The sequence below is a fragment of the Bos indicus x Bos taurus genome, chromosome 12, assembly GCF_003369695.1.
Source record: "Bos indicus x Bos taurus breed Angus x Brahman F1 hybrid chromosome 12, Bos_hybrid_MaternalHap_v2.0, whole genome shotgun sequence".
NCBI classification, from domain to species: Eukaryota; Metazoa; Chordata; class Mammalia; order Artiodactyla; family Bovidae; genus Bos; species Bos indicus x Bos taurus.
In genome coordinates, this window is record NC_040087.1 from 28,826,870 (window position 1) to 28,832,869 (window position 6,000).

Sequence of the window (6,000 nt, forward strand, 5' to 3'; positions counted from 1 at the left end):
GTGTCCAGGTGAGAAACATCTTGGAAGTTCTGCCAACAACTGTCCTCTCTTAGACAGTCAACATGCAAGAGTCCACGTCTTAGACTTTTGAGTCTTGCAGCAAAGAATCAACCCCACTTAACTCTGTTTAACTGGCATTTTCCAAAAGTGGTCTAACTGAAAACTCTTTCCCCTTGTTTTCTCTGTAACAATTATTAGTATCCTTCAAGCCCTCATGTTGTGCAAAACAAAAGGCCATTTGCTAAGGCCTCTTTGGGCCTTGTGACAGGCCACAGAGAAGAAAGGAACAAGCTTTACATCTTTGCAGGCTGTTTGCCAGGTCCGCCCTCCCCTACTAGGAGAACAGATCTCAGTGTGAAGCAATCAATACAAAACCAACTACTGTTGCCTGTGCTGAAAAAGATGGACCAGAGAAAAGTAACTTCAAATAATTTAACTCAGACTCAGAAATCCAATACAAGCCACAGAAGTATCCTTACAATTATAATTTATCCAGGCAACGAAAGAAAAGGGGTTTTACTCTTCTAACACACGCCAACCGTTGGAAGGGGGCAAGGGAAGTCAAAATATCATTATATTTTTCTACAGATTGTCCTCAAAGTAGACAGAAAATAACTGAAACTCAGCAGTGTTCTCACTCAATCGGTAGTTACTCTGTTACACACAAACCTGTATTTTTCTTGTTGTTGAACAAGTTTCTCCACAAACGATCAGTTATCACACCACCTTGATGAAATGCTGCCCTATTAGGGAGGTCAGTTTTTTTTCCATCTGTGACTGCCTGTGGTTTCATTTCAGTCTTTACAGGGATGTAGAAGAGGTTTGACTAGTAATTTGAAAAAAAAGCTGTTTTGTGGTTTTCCATTTTTCCACAATAATTCTTCTGAAATTCTCAAAAATGACCCACTGCCTCAGCTCCAGCTTTCATATGCTTCTATTTTTGTCAAACCTTTATTTTTATTTAGTGTTGATCAAAAAGCCACTGTTTATAACTGTGGTTTCTTTCATTTCCACTTTCTACATTGACAGAGGATTCCTACAGTAATGAAATGTTGACAAATTCTAAAACATTTTAGGGTTTTGTAGAAATTAGCATGGAATTCTTGTGTAATTCAGACTTGAAAAAATGATAGAATATTAATCAACTACTACAAATGTTTATTTCTTTCCCATTCCAGGAGAGGAACCATGAGAAATAAAATTATTTAAATCACTCAATATGAGTTCCCTGTACTGAGGTGTCATTTAGTAAGGTAATACAAAAGATAATACCGAGAAGGTCATCCTCAGTATCTGAGGGGCAGTGGTTCCAGGATCCATCAACAGATGCTCAAGCCTCTTTGGTAAAATGTCGCAGCTGGCTTAATTCAAGAAAGCAGAACCTGTGGATGTGGAGGGCCAGCTGTATATATTATACTATATATGTGAGTGCATACATGCTGAGTTGTGTCCAACTCTTTGGGACCCCATGGACGGTAGCCCGCCAGGCTCCTCTGTCCATGGAATTCTCCAGGCAAGAATACTGGAGCAGGTTGCCATTTCCTTCTCCAGGGAATCTTCCTGACCCAGGGATCGAACCTGCATTTCCTGAATCTCTTGCAATGGCAGGCAGATTCTTCACCACTGAGCCACCTGGGAAGCTCGTACAGAGATACACATATGAAGCTTCTTTTCCCTAGAAAATGTCTACAATTTAACTTCCACCTTGAAATACCAAAATGACTTAAGTGAATGCCCAGATCTAAGAATCAGCAGTATTTTGTACAGTTTACTAGGGGGTGGGAAGTGGGGTACAGAGGCTAGGTGATCACATTAAACACACTGTTACAGTGAGTGGGCTGGAGTATTAATGGTGACTTTATCAGATACTGAAGATGTAAGTGGTTCTCTTGTGACTCTGTGTGAACATTCTTTTTCCCCAAACCAGTTAGTCATTTGCATCTTCTTCTCACATCCTGTAGCTGTCAAATGCTCTTCCTTGACATGGATAAAAGCTGTAATTTTCTACATGCAGTACTCTTTTTTTGGAGGAGGTATGTGGTTTTGGTTAATGTTGTTTTGTCTACATTCCTTGAGAACATTTCTTCTGATGCTATGCTTCACAGAATATTTCCTATTTTACTAATCCTCAGTGGGGGGGGGGGGGGAGCAGAAAAAGACATAAGTGTATCTGTGCACACATCTGTATCTTTATCTCTATCTTTATCTGTATCTTTATCTGTATGTCTAAGCAGCCTGGGATTTTGTGCGTGCTTTGTGCTCAAGCGCTCAGTCATGTCCGACTCTTTGTGTCCCTATGGACTGTAGCCCACCAAGCTCCTCTGTCCATGGGATTCTCCAGGCAAGAATACTGGAGTGGGTTGCCATGCCCTCCTCCAGGGGGTCTTCCCAACCCAGGGATCGAACCTGCATCTCTTTGTCTCCTGCACTCAAGGTAGATTCTTTACCACTGAGTCACCAGGGATTTTTAGACAGGTATTATTCACTGAGGGATAACATTTCATCACCCTGTGCTCTTTCTCAAGTACTGGTGGTGTGTTCTTCAGATACATAAATTCCTCAGACCTATGCCACCTGGTGGCGCTAGTGGTAAAGGACCCGTCTGCCAATGCAGGAGACGTAAGGGACACAGGTTCGAATTCTGGTTCGGAAAGATCCCCTGGAGGGCATGACAACCCACTCCAGTAGTCTTGTTTGGAGAAGAGAGAAGCCTGGCCGGCTAAAGTCCATGGGGTCACAGAGTCAGACAGGACTGAAGCAACTTGGCACGCACGCGTGCTACCACCTCATCACTGGGCTCATGTCCAACTACCTGATGTTCATTTCCATCTGGGTATTCAAGATCACTCAAGGCTCAACAGGTCCAGCCCTGAAATCATCATTGTCTCTAAATTGCTACCCACCCTGCATTTTCTTGACCACTTGGATTTCTAACTTAGGAATCACTCTAAATTCCCTCCTCTCCCCGACACCACATAGAGTGCTTAGCCAGTGCTGCCAATTTTACCTCTTTGAATGCGTCACTTCCTCTGTTCCTGTCAACCTTGTCCCAGTGCAAGTCTCCATTAACTCTTGCCTAGACTCGTCCTAATGCCTTCCTGGGTCTATAGGTGGAAAGCCAATGAAGGCTCCATCTCAATACCTTGGCATCATTAAGCCTTCGCTGCACGACCTGGGGCCAGTTCACCTCCTTATACTCACCTCTTACAACAGCCTTCTTTGCACTGGCCTGCTCAGCAATGCTCAGCTGCACATGGTTACATTCTGACTGCTCCCCACTCCCAGCCGTCTCTCAATTAATGTCCTAGTTCTCATTGCTGTCTTCTCCCGGGGTCCTTTTCTTACCCTCTCCTTATCCCTTAATTCCCTTCGCCCTCTCTGGCACCACTTCTCTCCTACTCTGCCCCCAATTCCCCAGGCTCCATTAAGAAACTATTTCTGGGGACTTCCCTGGCGGTCCAGTGGTTAAGGATCCGTGTTCCAACGCAGGGACACAGGTTTGATCCCTGGTCGGGGAACTAAGGTCCCACATGTCGTGGGGCAACTACGCCTGTGTGCCACAACTGAGACCCAGTGCAGCCAAATAAATAAACAATGGGAAAAAAAGGAAGAAAGAAACTTTCTGGCTTTTCCCAGCTACTTTAGTAGCATCTCTGAGCTCCTAGCTCCCTCAGCTTCCCACTGCCTTTCCGACACTGTTTTATTATGATCTGCCCGTGCATCCTTATTCTCCCTTGCTGGCATATAACTCACTTCTTACACATCTTTGCTCCCTGGGCTGTGGCACTGGATGGTCACCCTTCTGACTTATTGGGGCCACCTAAGCCAGGCTCCTAGGGCTAAGAGCAGAGGGCAGAGTGGGTTCCAGGAGAACTGTGTCTCCTGACTTCTTGCAGCTTCTAGAAGCAATTTAGGGCTGCAGGATTTTATTTTCATACACTCTAATACAAATACCTAACTGGCTGACATCAGCGGAAGAAAGGAAGTTAGAAAAAGGAAAATGAGTTCAACACCCACTGAAATATGTAGGTAAAAGGCTGATGTGTTAGGATAAGGCCTGAAAACCAGACTCTAAACTTCCCAGGTTGATTTTCTTGATTCACATATGGTGTAAACCTGACCATAAAACAACTGCTCTGGTTAAGTTTCAAAGGAGTGCAAAAAAAAAAAAAAATTTAAAAAAAGTTATTTTTTAAAAAAATATACCGAAAAAGAGAGAAAGAAGGGAAGAGAATTCTAGTGCTAATTCATTTAATTGATACTTAATTTAGAATCTAAATGATACACAACAGATTTCGGCAAGGACAGCAGCCCCATTCCAAGGGAAGAGGCAGGAAGACAGAAGGGTAAAGCGTTTTCTTGTTTTTTAATTTTTAACTGGAGGATAAATTGCTTTACAATGTCATGTTAGTTTCTGCTGTACAACAGCGTGAATCAGCTGTATGTATACATATATCCCTTCCCTCCCACCGACCCACCCCCATTCCACTCCTCTAGGTCATCACAGAGCACCAAGCTGAGTTTCTTGTGCTATATAGCAGCTTCCTGCTAGTCACTTATTTTACACATAGGAGGGTATATATGTCAATGCTATTCTCTCAATTTGTCCCACCCTCTCCTTCCCCACTGTGTCTACATCTGTTCCCCACATCTGCATCTCTATTCCTGCCCTGCAAATAAGTTCATCTGTACCATTTTCTAGATTACGTATATTAATATAGGGGCTGGAAGGGTGGGGGCCTGGCTCTACTGTCTGCCACCGTGAATGGCATCTCCTTGTGAACCTCAATCCCCTTCTGGAAACAGTGGTCTCTGAACATACCATGGGGCTGGTGGAGGTACAAATAGTATACCCACCAAGGGCTGACCCCCTTGGGGTCATACATATGATGCTATGGCCCTATTTCATTCAATGAGTCACCATACTTACTGAGCTCTTTTATGTATCCAGGGGTGGAAGGTGGGAATAAAGAATAAAAAAACTCCTGAGCTCGAGGAATCACAATTTAATGAACCAAAGAGAACAACTCTACCTGACCTCATGGACTGTCTGGCTATTATAAAGAACAGCCGGGAGAAGCCTTGAGTAGGAAAAAGGGGAAGGAGAGTAAAGGAGTAAAATTATTCCCATGGCAAAAACATCCAGCACTTTACATAGAGATGCTCCATCACAAGATTTCTGTGAGTTTCAGACTCTTCTAGGTGTGTAAATGTATGTGCATATATACATATGTATGTATACATACATGTGTATACACACACATCCATCTTTTTACATCTTTGTTCTCAAAAGGTCATCAACATCCAGTGTTAAATTAAAGCAATGAACTTTCCTAAGCATTTGTAAGTAAAAAGGAAGAAAAACTCATTTTCGAATCCCTGTCTACACCACTTGGCTTTATGCCCTATCCCTGTTACTGCGGCTGTTGAGTCCTCAGTCGTATCCAATGCTTTGGGATCCCATGGACTGCATGCAGCCCACAAGGCTCCTTTGTCCATGGGATTCTCCAGGCAAGAACACTGACGTGGGTTGCCATGTCCTCCTCCAGGGGATCTTCCTGACCTAGGGATCGAACCCAGGTCTCCTGGACTGCAGGCACATTCTTTACCACTGAGCCACCTGGAAGCCCCCTGCCCCATCCCTCCACATTCCCTAACACAAGTCAGGGCAAGAAAGGAGGATAACGGAGGGAGCACAGCGGCATACAGGCCAGACGCTTCCGCAGTCGAACTGCTCTTGTTCCCTTTGCTCTTCTCCTCTCCCCGCCCCCGCTGCTGAGCTGACTAGCCTGGGACATAGCATTCAACGAGATGACAGTCCTCCCAGGCAGCTCAGTCAGGTCAGGAGGCTGGAACAATGGGCTGGGGTGGGGGATGCGGTCAGACTGGAACAGAGTGGGAAGAGGGAGGCTCTCTCAACCGGGAGGTCTGGTTGGGAGCCCGAAGTTAAAGGAACGTGAGCTCCTTTAGGACAGGTGCAGCTCCAGTGGTCTGAACTCT